We start from the raw sequence: 20,428 nt of genomic DNA, 5'->3' as shown, positions 1-20,428 counted from the left end.
TAGTTGGTATGGTGGTAATATTCTCAAATAATCCTAAAGAAAATCATACGATGACAATCAAGAGAATCATGAGGTATTTGAAGGGTACTGAAGATTATGAATTATGGTACAAGAAAGGAGAAACTTTAGATTTGAAAGCCTTTACAAATACTAATTAGGTAGCAAGTGTTAATGACAGAAAGAGCACCAATGGTGGAGCATTCTTTCTTGGTAAAAACTAGTGTCTTGGACAAGTAAGAAGAAGAATTGTATTTCTTAGTCTACAATAGAAGAAGAGTATATTGCAACAACAATAATTAATTGTTCCAATATTATTTGGTTCAAGTAATTATTGGCAAGTATGAGGATAGAAATCAAGGATCCAGTGGTTATCTTTTGTGATAACATCGATGCAATTAATATATTTAAGAATCTCATGATGCATACGAAAACAAAGCACATTGCAATAAAATATTATTTTCTGAGAGAATTAGTGCAAGATAAAGAGGTAAGATTGGAATATGTAAATACTAAAGAACAAATTGCATACATATTCACAAAGCCATTACCTAAGGATGCATTTTTGTATGTAAGAGGTAAGTTAGGGGTTATTCCCCTATCCAAAACTCACTAAATGAAGTTTAGCAATGCACCAACTAGTGCATGTTGATGTAGAGATGAAAAGGTAGATTGCATATGCATTTGGTCATCAGGTATATTGATATTCATTGAATCCTTTCTTTGGCATGATATGTCAAATAGGGAGAGTTTTATGTCATATTCACATAAATTCACATAAATTTTATAAAGAGGGAGAGTTCTTTGATGAAGGAGAATTTTCAAAGATGTCAAAAAGGGAGAACTTGGTTTGCTATCAAAGAATAAAAGTTTTCTATCAGAAGAAGATGTTGAAGACAAAGTTAATTGACAAAGGAAGAAACTGAAGGTAGAGGGAATTCACACTAATAGAGAGAGTTCTCAAGTATGAGAATCAAAATGAAACTAAGGATATTTCCCTTACTTTATTTTTCTCTAAAATTTTATTTCATTATGACTTGTTATGTTACCATCAATAATAAAAATGGAGATTGTTGAAATAATTGGTTAATTGTGTATTGTCTTTGATGTTACACAAAATGTCATATCTCTACTAGATAGTGTATGTTGAGCTTACTTAGGTGATGAAGATAGTTTCCTATGCCTATTGAGCATTCCATTGTTTGCCAAGTTTAGAAGGCAATGACTACTAAGTTCACTTGGGCATCAAAGAGAAGTTTGCAAAAGTTGAGTGTTAACCAAGCTCACTCAGGTAACAAAGGAAATTTGGATGGAACCAATGTTAACTAAGATCACTTATTTAGAAAAGTAGCTTTGTGAAGATGTAGTGTTAACTAAGTTCACTTGGTTAACATAGGAAAATCATTTCTGAGTTAGTCTCTACCGAATAGGGTTAGCTAATGAAGGATTTTCTTATTTTGGCATATTGAGTTCAATGGTTTTGTTTGTTGGTTCTAGCCAACTAAGGAGATGAATATTAATTATTTTAAGTTGTATTCAAGCTAAATTAAAAATGGATAAGATATAAGGTCAAGTTGTGAATTGAATGTGTGCAAGTGGATGGAAGTATAGAAGATGCTTAGAGGAAGCAAATTAGAAGGATAAGCAGAATATCCTTGAGGAGCTACAAAGATACATTTAATTAGGAAGGATAAAGTATTTATGTTAGAATTGAAATCTATAATCAGCAATTCAATTGCAAAAAAAATTAGGTCAGCTCATTGTTACTCTCTAATCATTGTTGCAGTTATCTAAAGTTCTTAACAGAGTTGTCTTAACAACTATTTGTAAATCTTCTAACAAGATGGAATTTCTAGATTAAAGTGTCTAAATATCTCTAAAAAGGCCACTCCTAATAGGGTGAATAAATCCTCTAATAGGATCACACCTAACAATGTATCTTGTAACCTTTAACAGGGTTGGTTCCTAATAGGACTCACTTTAGAAGAATGAAAATTAGTAACTAGTTGTAATTGGTGGTTTTTCTCATATTGGGTTTCCACATTAAATCTTGGTGTTATTTGTGTTTATGATATTTCTTTCATGTGTATGAAACTAAGTTAATTAAGGTTAATCATAGATAATATCTTAAAGATTGCATGTTAAGCATTTTTCGAGCTACAATTTTTAATCACAAATAATATTAACCAAGTGCCTGTGCCTTTGTTGAGCAACAATGTTTTTCAGTAGTGTTCATGTTTTATGTGAACATCTAAGGGATTTGGGATTTATTTTTGTGGTAACTGATTCACCCCTCCCCTCTCAGTTACTCCTCTTATATTTCTAACAATTGGGATGCAAGTATTCAAGTGTGTGATATGCAAAGTATTTAGTAAATGTGAGTAAGAGATCCAAGGAATTATTGGATGCAAAGTTGGTGATCTAGTATCAAGATCAGAAGAGGTTTTGTCTAATTAGAAAATATAGAAGGAGATATAGATTTATACTATTCTACAAGGAATAATATAGATATTAGTTGGACAACGAGTTTAGTGATATTTCCCTGAAGTTGTTTGGATAGGGGATCCATCCTCCTTCTACAACTCTTAACAAGGTTGGCACAAATCCTAACATGGTTGGAATCTCCTAATAGGGAATGATATCTACTTAATGTATTTCATTAGCTCCTAATGGATTCCATCCTCTAACAATGGACATTTATATTAGTACTTAATTTTTTGGGTACCATCCCCACTGGGGCTTTCCCTCTGATCAAGGGTTTCCCTAGTTAACATATATGGTGTTATTGTTAGCATGAATGCTAATGATATTACTTTGGGGAGTATCCTAAGCATTGAAGAGTATTGACATGTTGCATTCATGACTATGTTTTTCATTGATGTCAACATAGTATGGTTTCTATAAAGACTGACTGAGCAGAAGAAAAATATCTTAATGGTACAAATAAAGGTTTGATTGTTTGGTGATGTGAAGTTATGAACATGTTCAACATAGTGTTTTGATGATATGGTTAAGTGTGCAAATTCTAAGTTGAATATGTAAAAAATATGTACCTAATTTATACAGAGAAATTTATAGATCAAGTATTGGGAAATTAGTTCTTAATGGTTGTTGACTATCCTACATCTAAGATGTAATGAAGAGATGTGCAGTCAGGAAGTGATAGAGGATAGTGAACCAATGATGTTAGTGAGTGTACAAGCCTTAGTATCACATGTGTGAAGTTTTGTATAGACTATAAGTTGACAATGCTATGGTAATTATATTTAATTAATTATCTTATCATAATTAATTGGGAAAGCCTCAAGGACGACTCAAGGAATTGTTACAAAGATATGGTATAAAGAAAAGATGTTTTCCTTGATTGTAAAGTATATGAAATGTATTGAGATTTTTGTTGAAGTGTGAAGTGCGAAAAGGAGCAAAGTGCTTACTGAATGCATGTAAGTGATCTAAGGGATTATTGGATGAAATATTTGTGATCTAGTTACAAGATCAAAAGGAGAAGAGGTTTAGTTGATAGGAAAGAGAAAGATGAAGGAACAATATAGTACCAATTCTATTATTCTTTAAGGAATAATACATAGATCATTTGGACAGTGGGTTCATTGGTCTTTCCCTTGAAGTTATTTGGGCAATGGGTCCAACTATTTTCCACAACTCCTAATAGGGTTAGAATCTCCTAATAGTGATTCAAAGCCTCATAAAAGGGACTCATATGTACTAAATGTTGTAATAGACTCCTAATAGGGTCTATCCTCTAGTAAGGAATACTTCTATTAGTACATAATCTTGTGGGTACCATCCCCACTGATATTTTCCCCCTGATCAAGAGTTTCCCTAGTTAACATATCTAGTGTTATTGTGTATGAGTATCTTGTTTTGGTTTTAGTTTATATTACTCATATGGTTAAGATTGTTTAAGGTTGATAGTTGTGATATTAGTTGGATAACTGATTCACCCCCCTTCTTAGTTATATCAGTAGACTATATATTCTAACAATTGGTATCAGAGCATCAGGTCCTTGAAGGAAAAGCTTAACAACTTTGGGATATTAGTTGCAAGTTATTTTAGAAAAGTTTGTCGTATGTTAGATAGAGGAAATTTTGATGCATAGAACATGAATATTCTTGGTGAGTTATCAAATTTATGTAAAGAATAGAGCATTGAGTTTCTAGATCCAGATTCATTTTTTTGTATACAAAAGAACATAAGCACATATGAAGAAGACATGAATATTCAAGAAGGTATTGATCTGATTATGGAAAGGGAGCCAAAAAGTATGGAAATTTTTGTTTGTTGGACATGTAAAGAGTTTGGTCATTTTTGATCTAGATGTCCTAAGAGAGTAAGAACATCTAGAAAGAGTTCACTTTTTGATGAAGATGAAGAATTTAAATAAACTATGGAAAGATTCTTGAATGAGTGTGATGTTAAAGATAATGAGCTTGAATTAGTTAAGAAAGAGGAAGCAGAAGAAGATATAACTTTGGTAACTATTTTTGATCCAAAGGTTGACCATGAAAATGTGGAAGTTATCATTGAGACTAATAATAATTTGCAAAATTATGTGCTAACTATTAAGAAAAAAGGAGAATAGAGATCTAAACCTAGAGAAGAGATAAGAGTTGATATGTCAACTTGATGGGAGACCCCTCCAACATGGCCAATCATGGCAAGAGTTCACAATATTGGAGAAATTTCAAATCTGGGAACCATGGGGTAGACATGGTTTAGAAACTTGAAGTATATGTTTTAATGGTTATGTATAGCATTAAGATGTATTTTAAAAGCATTTCCATTAGAATAGGAAAGCGATCTCCATAAGGAGAGAATGTGGGAAACATAGGGCTTAAAAAGTGGAAATATGGTTTTAATAACCAACCTTGTATAACCACCGACAACCCTTTAAAAAGAAAGAGTGGGAACCGAATGGGATAGTTGGAGCTAAGAGAGGGAGAGAATTATGAGATTGAGAGGAAGAAAATTTTTTTGAGAAAGAGAGGAGAAAGATTGGCAAAGAGCCGGCTCTCTGGCCTTTAGCCAGAGAGCCATATATGTTATATAGAAATAACTAATTTTATACTATATCTTAGTTGTGATCGCATTTGCAGTCTAGTATCATCTTTTCTTCCTCTCAATCTCGTAATTCTCTCCCTCTCTTAGCTCCAACTATCCCATTCGGTTCCCACTCTTTCTTTTTAAAGGGTTGCCGGTGGTTATACAAGGTTGGTTATTAAAACCATATTTCCACTTTTTAAGCCCTATGTTTCCCACATTATCTCCTTATGGAGATCGCTTTCCTATTCTAATGGAAATTCTTTTAAAATACATCTTAATGCTATACATAACCATTAAAACATATACTTCAAGTTTCTAAACCATGTCTACCCCATGGTTCCCAGATTTGAAATTTCTCCAATATTGTGAACTCTTGCCATGATTGGCCATGTTGGAGGGGTCTCCCATCAAACTCCCGGACTGACAAATTTCCTTGTCCCAAGGAAATGTGCTTGCTTCTTCTTCATGGTCTTTCACTCTTTAGCTTTCGTTGCATCACTCTGATGACGTCCTTGCATTGTCATTGCTGTCCACCATTCTTCATACTGCTACTATACGATCATCGTAGCCATCGAAGATTCTGGAAGATGCTTCCCACTCTCGCTCAGTGGTTGCTTCTTGCACCTTCTACCCAGCTTCATCCTCATGGAGACAATACCGAGATCTCCGCCTGAGACCTTCCCAAGAACTCTCTTCGTTCTTCCTACAGCTTGATGGATTAATGCAACCATTTATGCTTCTTCCCACTGCAATGTCACCAGACCATTCGCTCGCTCTGATACCACTCTGATGTAACAGGCTTGCTGCATAATCTCTCATCTTATGTTCATGACGTGCCTTTTCTTGCTCTGTTGTCTTCAAGGACAATGATAATGCCCTTTCAAATTCATCATCCTCTAATCTGAGAGTGCTTTGTTCAACTTGAGAACACTTTTGATCTTCATTGATGCCCTGCTACTACTTCCTGGTAGCTTCCTCTGCTTCCCTTCTTGATGCTTCAATTACAGCTTGCGGCATTTCTTCTTCTATATCATTGCCTTCATCATTAGAGGCCATGGGTTCTTCCGTAACCTGTGGGGCACTTGGCCTAAAGTCTCTTCCATAAGGATATCTACTAGATTGATGATTCCCTCCCAGTGCATTTGGGATTTCTCTAAAGATGGATGATGTAGTACTTGGATGTTCATCGTCATCCAATATCACTGTCCCTCTAATTTCTACACCCTGTGTATTAACACTAGCAGGTAACTCCTCAATGACAGGCACAAAATTGCGGTCTACTATTTGGTCTTGCTCATCATTTGACTCAATTGGAATGCTTCTAACATTTCTTGGCTGAGAAAAAAAATGTTTCAAAATTCCTAAAAGGCGTTCGACCAAGCCGTGTGATCTTATGTAATATCATGGAGGCCCAATTTCTCAATCTGCCGGATTGGTGGGAGATGCCACAAAGCCACCTGTAAACATGAAGATATCCCTCTCTGGAATCTCCTTTGCAATGTGAGTGGTGGTACATTGCCTTCGGCCTCCCTATTGGTGCAGCAACCAACTTCCACCACTCGACGCTACCGTCCATCAACCCACTACTCCATGGTTTCTTCATGGCGAAAACAACTTCGATACTGTTCTGATACAGTTGCATAGCTTGTAACTAACAGGAGATCTGCATAACAGTTTCTTGAACACCATTTCCTTGTCTCTATACATGAACCATTTTAGATTCAATGCAAGCAAGAGTTAACAATCGGGTTTAACCAAATCCTTTTCCAAACTAAAAAGATCACTAACGTCCCATATCGGGACTGTTAAGGAAAACCGAATAGAACAACATCTAGATAGAAAGGTCAGTACAAAACCAAAACACTAGCTTCATTAATTGTCAATTTCAACATAAGATCTCCATATACATGGCTACCTCCACAACTAGACTCTTTTAATACAATATTTAAAATGTATTTAAACTTCAAAACTAGAAACACATCGACATACAAATCCGAATGCAAGGAAGAAAAGATGATACTAGACTGCAAATGCGATCACAACTAAGATATAGTATAAAATTAGTTATTTCTATATAACATATATGGCTCTCTGGCTAAAGGCCAGAGAGCCGGCTCTTTGCCAATCTTTCTCCTCTCTTTCTCACAATTTTTTTCTTCCTCTCAATCTCATAATTCTCTCCCTCTCTTAGCTCCAACTATCCCATTCGGTTCCCACTCTTTCTTTTTAAAGGGTTGCCGGTGGTTATACAAGGTTGGTTATTAAAACCATATTTCCACTTTTTAAGCCCTATGTTTCCCACATTCTCTCCTTATGGAGATCGCTTTCCTATTCTAATGGAAATGCTTTTAAAATACATCTTAATGCTATACATAACCATTAAAACATATACTTCAAGTTTCTAAACCATGTCTACCCCATGGTTCCCAGATTTGAAATTTCTCCAATATTGTGAACTCTTGCCATGATTGGCCATGTTGGAGGGGTCTCCCATCACAACTCCTACCCTGAATAGGAATCTAACAAAGAATCACCCTCTTGCGTAGATAATTGGAAGTAAAGATAAAGGTGTGATGACAAGGAATAGAGTAAATGAGGAGATATGTCTGATATCTCAAGTTGAACCTAGGAGTGTAAATGAAGTAGTTAAAGATGATCACTGGATTGAAGCAATGAAGAAAGAATTGGATCAGATAATAATGAATGATACATGGGAGTTAGTTCCTAGAGAAAAAGACAATAATGTGTTAGGAACAAAATGGGTATTCAGAAATAAGATGAATGAGAAAGGCGAAGTTGTGAGGAATAAAGCTCGACTTGTATGCAAGGGTTATTCACAACAAGAAGACATAGATTATGAGGTAACATATGCACCTATAGCCAAAATGGAAGTAGTAAGGATGTTACTGGCTTATGTAGCAAACATGGAGTTCAAGGTTTATGAGATGGATCTTAAATCAACCTTTTTGAATGGAGTACTTGAAGGAGAGGTTTATATTGAGTAGCCTAAAGGTTTTCCTTTATTAGAAGACAATGACATGGTATATAGATTGAAGACATCCCTTTATGGTCTAAAGAAAGCATTGAGAAAATGGCATGCATTGTTGGATAGTTACTTGGCAAAGCTTGGATTTGCTAAAGGTACAACAAATAGTAACTTATATTTGAAAGAAGTTGAAAATGGTTTTTTGATTATTATAATATTTTTTGATGATACCATTTTTGGAGCTAATGATGAATCTAGTTATAAATTTTCTAAAGAGATGAATAATGAGTTTGAAATGAGCATGATAGGAGAAATGAAGTTCTTCCTAGGATTGTAGATTGTACATAATAATGATGGTACATTCATTTCACAAGCTAAGTACCTAAAATATTTGTTAAAAAGGTTTGGTTTGGAAATTTGTTAACCTATTGTACACCCATGATAACTATTCACAAGTTATCCAACAAAGATGAGGCACCTACAATATAACAGAAGAAGTATAGATCAATCATTAGAGGTTTGTAGTATCTAAGTCACACTAGACTAGAGATAGAAAATGTAGTTGGGATTGTAGTTAGATTTCAAGCTGATCCTAAGGAATATCATTTTGTAGCAGTAAAGAGAATATTCAGATATCTAAAAGAGACATCTGATTATCAAAATTAGTATGATAGATTGAGTGATTTCACTCTATGTGCATATACTGATGTGGATTAGGCATGAATTATGGATGATAGAAAGAGCACTAGTGATGGAGCATTCTTTCTTTAAGGAAGATTGGTTTCTTAACTAAGAAAGCAGAAAAATTGTATTTCATAGAGTATAGCTAAGGTAGAGTATGTTGTAACAACAAATAATTTTAATCAAGTTATGTAGATGAAATAGATACTGAAGGATATTAGAATTGAGATTGAAGACCTTGGTATCATTTACTATGATGACACAAGTACAATGTGTATTTCTAAAAATCCTATATTGCATTGAAGACTAAGGATATATCTATTAAGTATGATGTAATTAGAGAGAAAGCAAAAAAAAATTAGATCATATTGGAGTATCTAAGTACTAAAGATCAAATTATAGATATCTGTATGAAGATGTTGCCTAAAGATACATTTGAGAACTTGAGAGGTATTCTTGGGGTTAAGCCCTTACCTACTTCTTAGTAGATGATGTAGAGAGTGCATCAGTCCAATGGTACAGAGCACTATTGTTTGATTGGACTAAATGCTAATGCTTCCCATATGGGGGAGTATCTATGATGAACTAAGTCATTAAGGACTCTTGGTATTTGGTATTGAATAATGTCTTTGGACACTCGAGCTGATTTAAGATTTTGTGCAACATATTAGCAATTGGTATGTTGTAACATTAAGATTAAGGTCTTTGACATTGATGTCAATGGGGGGAGAATATGCATGAAAAAAATCTCCTAAGGCATGGGGGAGTGTATGTATGTGAAGAACTCCTAAGTTATGGGGGAGTGATATCTCTTTAGAGATATTTAGAAAGATTCATGTAAGGAAGTAGGAATGTGCACCTGATGTATTGTGAATTGTTTAGTGTGATGTAAAAAATTGATGCCTACGAAGAAGGAGTATGCACCTGTGTGCATTTTTTGTGTTTCAGATTCTTTCTAGCATTTGGATAGTTGATTCTAGTCTCTAAATCCAAAGGATTTTAGACTTTCTTGATGAAGAGGATTTGAGTAGATGAGGAAAACAACACCATAGTATTACTTGGTATTCTTGGAACTTAGATGTTTTTTCATCAATGTTTCCATCAATGCCAAAGGGGGAGATTGTTAGCATGAATGCTAATGATACTACTTTGGGGAGTATCCTAAGGATTGGAGAGTATTGACATGTTGAATTCATGACTATGTTTGTCATTGATGTCAACATAGTATGGTTTTTATATAGATTGATAGAGCAACAAACAAAGATCTTGATGGTACAAATAATGGTTTGATTTTTTGTTGATGCGCAGTTATGGTCATGTTTGGCATAGTATTTTGATGATGTGGTTAAGTGCACAGAGTCTAAGTCAAAGGCGTATAGAAGATGTATGTAATTTATAGAGAGCAGTTTAGAGACAGAGTATTGAGAAAGTAGTTTCTAATGGTTGTTGGCTATCTTACATCTAAGATGTAATGAAGAGATGTGTAGTCAAGTAGTGATAGAGGACAATCAGTTGATGACTTCCATGAGTGCGCAAGCCTTAGTATCACACGTGTGAATTTTTGTATAGATTGTGAGTCAATAGTGCTATTGTAATTATATTTAATTAATTATCTTATTATAATTAATTGGAAAAGCCTCAAGGCCAACTCAAGGAATTATTATAAAAATATGATATAAATGAAAGATGTTTTCCTTGATTGTAAAGTATGTGATGTGTATTGAGATTATTGTTGAAGTGTGAAGTGTGAAAAGGAGCATAGTGCTTACTGAATGCATGTAAGTGATCCAAGGGATTATCGAATGAAAGATTTTTCATATAGTTAGGAGATCAAAAGGAGAAGAGGTTTGGTTGAAATAACAAAGAAATAAGAAGGAAAAATACAATACCAATTCTATTATTCTTCAAGGAATAATACATAGATCATTTGGACAGTGGGTTCATTGGCCTTGAAGCTGTTTGAGTAGTGGGTCCAGTTTTCTTCTACTACTCCTAACATGGTTGGCACAACTCTTGATAGGGTTGGAATCTCCTAATAGGTACTCATATGTACTGAATGTTATAACAAACTCCTAACTGGGTCTAACCTCTAACAAGGAATATTTATATTAGTACATCATCTTATGGGTACCATCCCCACCAAGGTTTTCGCTCTAATCAAGGGTTTCCCTAGTTAACATATCTAGTGTTAATTATGTATGAGTACTTTTTTGTGGTTTCAATTGATATTACTCATATGGTTAAGTTTATTTAAGAGTATTATTTATGATGATAGTTGGATAACTAATTCATTCCCCCCCAACCCCCAAATTATATTAGTGACTATATATTGTAACAATTGGTATTGGAGCATCAGGTCCTTGAAGATAAGGCTTAACAGCTTTGGGAGATCAATGGAGAATACATTCAGGAAAGATAGTCTAAGATTCGATGGGGCAAACTATGATAGTTGGAAGGAAAATGTGAAGACTCATCTATTGTTTATGGGTCCAAGATATTGGATTTTGACAAAATATAAGAAGGAAATTTTTGAAGAATCAAAGCTAGAGAATGTAGTGAGGGAGAAAGAGATCTATTCATTTGTAACATGAGATCTAGAGAAGCCCTACTATTAGCTCTTCTAGAAAATGAATACAATTAGGTAAAGACATTTCAAACTTCTCATGAAATTTGGAAAGCATTAGAAGTTACTTTTGAAGGTGATGATCATGCAAAAATAATGAAATTACAAAGTTGGATTTGTGCATTTCAAGATGCTAAGATGATGGAAGATGAATCTGTAGACACCTAAAAACCTTTAGAAAATAAATTATTTTTATTTTTTGAAAAAGTCCTGATGACATCATCATTTATTAATTAATTAATTTTTATGCCATTAAATCCCTTTATCTTAATTAAAAATATTTAATTAAGGAATCCCTCCCAAAAATGTTTAAATCTTATTTAAACATTATTTCCTTATTTATTAATTATTTAATTAATAAATTGACCAAAAATCCTAAAATAAATAAAAGAATTATTTTTTGCCCAAAACTTGGCCAATTTCCTTATGACCAATAACCTCTTCCAAAATCTTCTAATCCTTCTTTAATTTTAATTAAAGGCTAATCCCATCATTTCCTACCCCTAATCCCAACTCAAAATATTTAATTAAGATTAAATATTAATCCTCATGTTTATTAAAAAAGTTTTAATAAATATCTCCTCAACCCAAACCCTTGAAATAAATAAAACTTTATTTATTTCTTAAAAATCTAATTTATCCTCATCCTAAGAAGTTCTAGACTCTTCTAGAAAGTCTTCATCCTCATCCTAGGAAATTCTAGACTATTCTAGAAAGTCTTTATCCTCATCCAAAGTCTAGACTCTTCTAGAAGATGTCTTTAAACCTAATCCTAATCCCCTCCTAACCTTGTCACATTCCCTAAACATGGGTTAAAACTTACTAACCCAAGCCAAAGTTAACAAATATCTCTTCCTTCACCCACCCTCATTAAATGCCATCCACTTGCCATCCACTTGCCTATCCCTAAGCTAATCCTAAACCATCCTAATCCATCCTCTAATCATTTGCATCATCCTAAGCAATCTTAAAACCTTCTTAATCAAGTCCAAGTCGAATTTTCTCTCATTACCCTCAAAATATCTCAACCATAAAACTTTATGAAGTCCACTAGGTCATAAATGACTCTTACAAGCCCTTTTATTGCTCTTACAAGCCCTTTTATTGCTCTTACAAGTCATTATGAGGGTCTTTATGAAGATTTTATCCCTTGAGCCTCCTTTGTTGACTCATCCTTCCCCTTTCCTCCATCCTCTCACCATGTGACATGTGTCACTCCTTGATTGGTTGTAAGGAAGCACAATCCATGTGCTCTCCTCTCATGCAATCTAAGCCCTCCATGAGCTTTTTCCCATCCTTGCATCCTAGCCCTTGATCCCTCAAGCCCTTTGCCTATTTAAGGAATCCTCTCCCAAGCCATTTTAACACAATCCATGAAGTAAAATTATAATGCTATTTTGAGAGCCAAATCCATACTAAAGCCATCTATCCACACCCAAATTCCAACTCCATTTGAAGCCCTTTTTGAAGCATAAAGCTTGAGCATACATCCTATCTATTTAGACAAAGCTACTCAACAAGAGAGCTTCTTATTGAGAGAGTCCATTAATGGCTCATATTCTCAATTGAGAGCTCATCTTAGTCTATCTTGAAGTTTATGAATTTTGTTTAGTTTGTAGAAGCTTTATTTAAATTTGGTTTCTATTAGCATACTAACATTGCTCATATACATTTTGGCACGCCCGGTGGGACCCCGCATGGGTCATCTTTATTAGCTTTTTTAGTCTAGTTTTGTATGTCATTTGCTAATTTTGGCTAATTTTTCTTGTTTTTGTGATTGGTAGGATTGTATAAATTGGTTTTGTAGGTCCACATGAGCATGAAGAAGACAAAGGAACTCATAGTCAATCTCATAGTGTTTGCAGATTTTTCAAGCTTATAGGTGGACAAAGAACTTGAAATTCTTCTTCTTCTTCTTGTCTATATTCTTCTTATTCCATCTACTTCTTCTTCTTCTTCTTGTGGGAGATCTTGGCCATTTTTTTTTAAGGAAGAAAAATCATACACACTTCTTTTTAGTGCTTAAAATGAACCCCCAAATCATACTTAAATCCATTGAAAAATTAAAAATTTGCAAGAAAGAAAAAATCTTTTAACAAGTGAAACTAAACCAATCTAATCATTTGCATCCTTGCAACATCAAAGTTTTAGATGCATTCATGCAAACTTAGGAACACTTCATTTTTGGGAATTTAAAAAGAACTTCAAGTTTCCATTTCAAAAGGTTCAAAATAAACACTAAGTGCACACTAAAATCTAAATCAAACTCAAAGCATCAATTAAAGATAAAATGAACCTCATTTGCAAATATGTTAAAGTTCTTTTAAAAATCTCATGAAAACTAAGAGTCCTAAATGGTTTCCAAAAATTGTCCTAAAAAGCTTTGTTATTTGTTCCAAACAAATGTCTTGTTGCAAAATATTGAATGTTTCTTAGGTTTTTCATGCATCAAAACAATCTAGGAATATCATTTTTGGGCTTAAAATATGCAAACTAGAACACAAAATCTTGAATGAAAACCAAAGTCCAAAGAGTCATTTTCACTTTTGAGTCCAAAACAATCTTGAATGATCTAAGGTTAAAACAAAGCACTTCAAAGTTCTTAAAATAACACACAAAATCTCAATCTTGAATGCTCAAAGGAAAAAACTTGAATGTTTAACCACTTGTCTTTGAATGCATGTTGCTAAAATCACTCTTGAATGCCATGGATTAAAACCAAATTTTCCTTGAATGTATGATTAAAACAAAAAATCCAATCTTGAATGCCAAGGATCAATTAACCATTGCAATATCAAACACTTCATTTGGAGCTTCTAAAATTGAACAAAACAAATCTCTTTTCCACATGCAATCTAGGTAAAGTTTGATTTTTGGACATTTAAGAAACTTTGTTAAGTTAAAATACAAATTTGCAAAAATCAATTTGAGTAGTTCCTTGGACTCACCTCTTTTCTAATCACCCATCAAATATTAACCATTGGTTGCAATCTCAACGCCATTTATGGGGATGGGTCTACTTGAAAAAGGTGTTAAATGTTCCACAATCTAACTCATTCACTTGGTCTTTGAATGTTTGCTTTAACTTTATCAAAAATTTTAAATGACCAAAACTCTAGATTAAATCAATCACACTTCAAGTTTGGGCACTAAAATTGAACAACTATTGATGTGGAGGGCCTCCGAGCACACGCTTGACAAATCGAGTCTCACACATCTTTGCTTTGGGCTTAAAACAAAATCACACCAACTCTTGAATGCTTTAAAGGAAATTAATCGATACTTGACGTGGAGGGCCTCCGGGCACGTGAGTTTGCTTTTGTTGACCCTAACTCTTCTACTTGTTTGCATTCTTTGATCGATTTACTTTTGTTGGTGCTTCAAGTTGGAATTGAACATTGTCTCTTAAACATGAGTGCTTGCAAAGTCTAGATTAGCACACATAAGAGTCAATTGGTAAAAGAACAAGCATTTTTTTTAGCCCAAGGTCATCCAAGTCTTCTCTCCCCTTGTCGTCTTTCGAGGCCATCTTGGGTGCATAAGATTAGGATCCAAAACCTTGTTTCTTTTTAGGAGGCCTGCTTGGGGATTTCATCACCCCTTGGACGACCTCAACTCCAACGTTCTGGCGGAGTATAAGAATCAAGAGGTGAATCGAAAGACACCTCTCTTGGGATCAAAATTTTTTCACTCAGGCTAAGCCTCAAGGAACTTTATACCCTTGAGAAGTGAAAGAGGAGAAGTGGGTTACCACTCCTCTCGACTGTGTGACATCTTTTTGGTTTCATCTATGGATTTGGGCCTCACGTACGTTGTGTATATCGAGGACTCCCTAGCTAAACCAAATTTCATCCTTGTAGAAAGCTTCCTAGGATGTTGGTGTGTTTGACGTGCTTGCTCAAAACTTTTGTCTGCTTATTTGTTCATAGCTTTTGAATGAATGTTTGCCAACTTTGGTCAAAATCCCAAAAAACCAAAATCTCCCAGCTCAAGGCATACTTAGCGTAGTCACTGCCTCATCAGAAAATCATCCAAGCTCCCCCGCTGCAACCAAATCTATCTAGTTCCTTGCTTTAGAACAATCCCAAATCCAAAGTCTCTCCAAATCATCCCCCCCTAGCCAGCTAGCAACCCAATCCAAAATCACCCAAGCCTTTAAAGAGTTGTTGTCACTTTGCTAGATTTTGCTATCCAATCAATCCTACCAATCAACCAATCTCACCAAGGTTATCCCTTTGACAGAGCATTGTCTAGGGTAATCCAGCTTTGTCACTTGTATCCCTCATCACCTTGAGCTAAAGGTTGGGATCCACAAGTGGTCAATCTCGTGTCATGCCCATAGGATCACTAGTCTATCCTTAAGTTGACACAATCACCACGAATCCTGCACATAGGAAAGCAAAACTCTCACTTTTTGATAGCATACCCTTGAAGTCTTCCATCTACAAGAAAGCCAAAAATCTCTAGCCAATCCTCCTTAGGTCTGTCATACAGCTTTGACTCTCCCTAGGAAATCTTTCATCAGCCAATCCAAAATCTGTGCTTAATCCAAATCCAACCATGAGCTTCTGTGTTCATCCATATTGAAGACCCCATCCCCATCAAACTCATCATCAAAGCATGAAGTACCAATCCTATCATGATGTGTTTGGTTGCATTGTCCTTGCTCCCGTCACCTCCTATTCCAATGATGATGAAAATCTTGTTGACTATGATGGGTATATTGAAAGCCTTAGAAACATTCCCCCAAGTATCCCCCAAAATCCAAGAGTTATTCCAAACTATCTAGTCATGCCATCCGATATTCCAGCTTCCCCTCCATCACCCCATCAACCAAGCTTCATATCTTCCACCCCCATCACACTAGCTATTCCTTTCAATCCACCTCCACCTTTGACACACGAGTCTCCAAGGAATCTCCTAGAGGAAATACAAGAAAAGTTGCCTCCAACAGTCGATAAGCCATGTCATCTAATCCAACCATGTGAAGTAGTCAGTGATGAAGCTTCCCCATCTATAATATCACCTCCATCTCCCATAGCTATCATCCCCATACCATCCATCAAATTGCTTAAAACCCTTCCACTTCCCGCAAGCATCAAAATCCCACCACCTATCAAATCCCTCCAAATCCTATCCACATCGCCTCCAAGCATTTCCCAAATCTCTCGTAATGACCCTTATGCATCCATCTTCTACTCACCCATCTCCACTACTGAATCTCCCATCTATCCATCCGCTGCCTTTGAAGAATCCATCCCTTCACCTCCTATTGAACCATCCACTCCAAACCAATCCTATCAAGATCCTGCCCAAAAGCATGTTGACATCCCCCAAAGCATAAATGAAGATATCATCGTACCATGTCTTCCATCCATAGTGCAGTCACCATCTCCTCCATCTCCAAAACCTCAAGCCATATCTCCTCCACTATAAGATATCTTGTCATCCCACCAGCTACATCAAGATCCTATCCTTCCATCTCCCCCGCTCCATGTTTCCATCTTACCACCTATCCAAGCTATTCCACCATCTATAATCTACCCTCTTGGTTTGCTTACATTCATCCACGGTGGCCCTCTCTCAGCAGAAGAATTAAGAACAATATCTCCCCATTGCAATACACCTAATAAATCACTTCTACCATTTTCTGCAAGCAAAAATTTTCCTCAGCTTGTTCAAATGCTCAATCGATGGCATTATCAAGGTCAAGGTTTAGGACCACAAGAGCAAGGAATCAAAGAGCGTATTATTGCACAAAAAAATCTAGGATTTCATGGTCTTGGATATGTATCCAAAGGCTCACCATCTAAAGGTGTTGGTACACCACACCTCCAAACCAAGCCTATCTCCAAGCCCACCATGCCAGCCTCCCATCACTCCTTCAAGAAATCTTATGTCATCCCCCCTCCACCATCTTTGCAACCCAAAACAACCTACCATATCCCCCCTTCATCCGCTAAATCCATTTTGGGTCCCTATGTCCCAAAATCTACCATCCTCCATCGTCCTATCAACCATCATAAAAATCCTATTCCATCCATTTTTATGCAAGATCAACAAAGGCACATATCAGGGCACATCATCCATCATCATCCCCCTACATGCTCTTTCATATCCTCTCCATCTCAGAAAGCTTCTCCTAACCATCTTCCCAAAGCTTACCACAACAATGTAAATGCCAACTTCAAAATGCATAAAGCTAAAAATCCACATCCTAGGCAATCATATGTCTATTCTAAAAGACATACTCCAAAAAGGAAAAATCCAATCAAAGAATGCAAAACAATGCAAAAGCCTATGAAAAGAAAATCCAAAACCATGTGGATCCCCAAGAAAAAAGTTGAAACCCAATGCATAATGGCATCCACCATTGCTAATCCCCCATCTAGTGACTCATGTCCCCCATCTCCTAACTCCATCTTAGGTGCCTATATCCCCAAGCACGCTTCCACAAATCTTGCATCACGCCTGCATCTACCATCTATCCCCTATATGCTCTTTTCACACCCATCCCAACATGTGCCAATGTTTCTCTTGCAAGCATCCCCATCTCATCCTCCTTTCCAGCATTTTCATCCCTCCATCTCCTACCATCAATCCCATCTAATCTGATCTATTGCATAAATCACACATCCGGTGTACCAACAGCTAGCAACAAAATTGAACATTCCAACAACTAGTGAAAAATCCCAAAAAAGCCAAAATAGCTGAAGAAAGCCAAAATCATTCTAGCTAAGTCCAAAGTCAAAAAGTAAAAAAAGAAAAGAAAAATAAAGCATCCACTGGTGAAAACTTGGCAATTCAAGCACCTTGGACAAGTACCATGATGAAAACTTGGCAAACAAGCGTCATGTGTAATCCCGCCATCCCTAGCTTAGCCTATCACCCCCATGCTTTTGGTCATCTCTTGACATCCAACTCCATCTTCCAATCTATCCACCTATCCTCCACCCTCCAGCTTCCATCTCACACCATCCACTGATCTTATGCAGCTTCAGCCAATCATCTCAGCTATCATCCATCTCCCTAGCCCCTTCAGCTTTTTCCATCCTAGCTTCAATCCTATCACATCCATCATAAGACCTCCTTCCGCAAGTTATCTTCTGATTGGGGGCACTATATTCCTTGGAGATCTTGTCTTGTCCATCCTCCTTTGTCATTGGTATCTAGCTCTAGGCTATCCTCATGCAAACCCAATGTCATCTCTTTATATCCATCATAATCCTAGCTATCTACCATCTCATCTAGCCATCTCATCCTGCTCCTCTAGCTATCCTTGGTCACAAAATCTCTCATCATCATTGGATGCATCCTGCCAAATCCATATCTTTTGCTATCACCCCACCCTTAGCTTTCGCATCTTGCACAACATCGAACCATCCCGCTATCCTATCATCCTGAGCTTTTGCCTACTTGTAACTATCTTGGTCAGCTTCAGCTTGTAAATATCTTGGTCCGTCAGCTTGTACATCCTCTTTAGCTTAGTACCATTGTATCTATCCAGCGTTCATGTCAGTTCATCCTTGATCAGCATCTTACACCCATCGCGCATCTTGGTTAGCTATTCCAATGCATCCTTTAGCTAGATTTCCTGTCACCAAAGTGTTATCTTTCTTAGTTCAGCTTGCCAGACGCATCACTCATCCAAATCCACTAGCTTAAGTGCTCTCCAATAGGTCCTTGAAGGATATAGCTTTCCTCATGTCTGATCTTGGTCCGTTAGTACCTCATCCTACCCATCTCGTTGGCAAACGGTTCTCTTTTGGATTTTTGCTTTCTTTTGATTTGGACTCTTCCCTGTTGGGTCTTGAAATATCTTTTCCAAGCAATCTCCTTGTTCCCTCCTCAAGGTTGCCACGATCTTTCATATCATGGTATACTGTGAATGGGGCAATCAGAGCGTAAGGTCTTGATCATGTCTTTTTCTTGTTTTCTTTTTTGCTTGTGGGTTCTCCAGTGTCGGTTCCACACTGCTTCCTCTTAGATTCATGTTTGATGCTGGGGCAATCCTTGCGTGTTTGTTTTGAGTCAGTTCGTCAGTCCTTTGGATAGTTGGTGAAAAGGCCTTGATGTTCTTGGTAACCTTGGTAATTAACCAACAGTCCTATAGCAAATCTAGTGCTCAAATACATGGTGGTACTTCTCTTTGAAGTATCCCCCCCGCTCAAAAAGCTTAAATGGTTTTCCTTCATCTCCATTATCCCCCATCCATATCCAGCATCCATCTCTCCTACCCCAGCTAATGCATCAGTATCTCTTTGAATCACTCATCACTCTTAGCTTTAGGGATCCACAATCCTAGTCTTAGGGATCCACCAATCCAAATCAATCCACCAAGCCTCATCTTTCGAGATCCACAATCCTAGTCCTAGGGATCTCCAAAACCCATCTTCCACCAATCTGACTCTTTGAAATCCTGTTGCATCAACTTTATAATCCCCTCATCCATATCCCTATCCTGGATTCCTTTCTATAGCGCTCTGCTCCTTCATCCTCCACCTTCCCTAAGGTCTTAAGCTTGCTTCCTCTTATGCATCTGATTCTCCTTTATCATTCTCCCATAGTGAGAGTTTGAGCTAATTCAGCCCCTTCTCTTTGCCAATTTGAGTCTCCTTGCTCATCTCGGATTCTTGTACTTTTCAAGAAGCCATCGAGCCTCTCTTTCTCTCCTCGCTACCTTCTTGAGGGGGCATCTCACAGTCCATTCTCTCCTCTTCTGCTCTAGCCTTGGGCATCTTATTTTCTTATCTTTGATGCCATGCCACTTGCGGCATCACATCAAAGAGGGGAAAAATGTAGACACCTAAAAACCTTTAGAAAATAAATTATTTTTATTTTTTGAAAAAGTCCTGATGACATCATCATTTATTAATTAATTAATTAATTAATTAATTAATTAATTTTTATGCCATTAAATCCCTTTATCTTAATTAAAAATATTTAATTAAGGAATCCCTCCCAAAAATGTTTAAATCTTATTTAAACATTATTTCCTTATTTATTAATTATTTAATTAATAAATTGACCAAAAATCCTAAAATAAATAAAAAATTTATTTTTTGCCCAAAACTTGGCC

Source organism: Cupressus sempervirens, chromosome 7 (genome assembly GCF_028749045.1).
Source record: "Cupressus sempervirens isolate cs-2001-9-10 chromosome 7, ASM2874904v1, whole genome shotgun sequence".
Lineage (NCBI taxonomy): Eukaryota > Viridiplantae > Streptophyta > Pinopsida > Cupressales > Cupressaceae > Cupressus > Cupressus sempervirens.
This window is presented reverse-complemented; position numbering follows the sequence as displayed.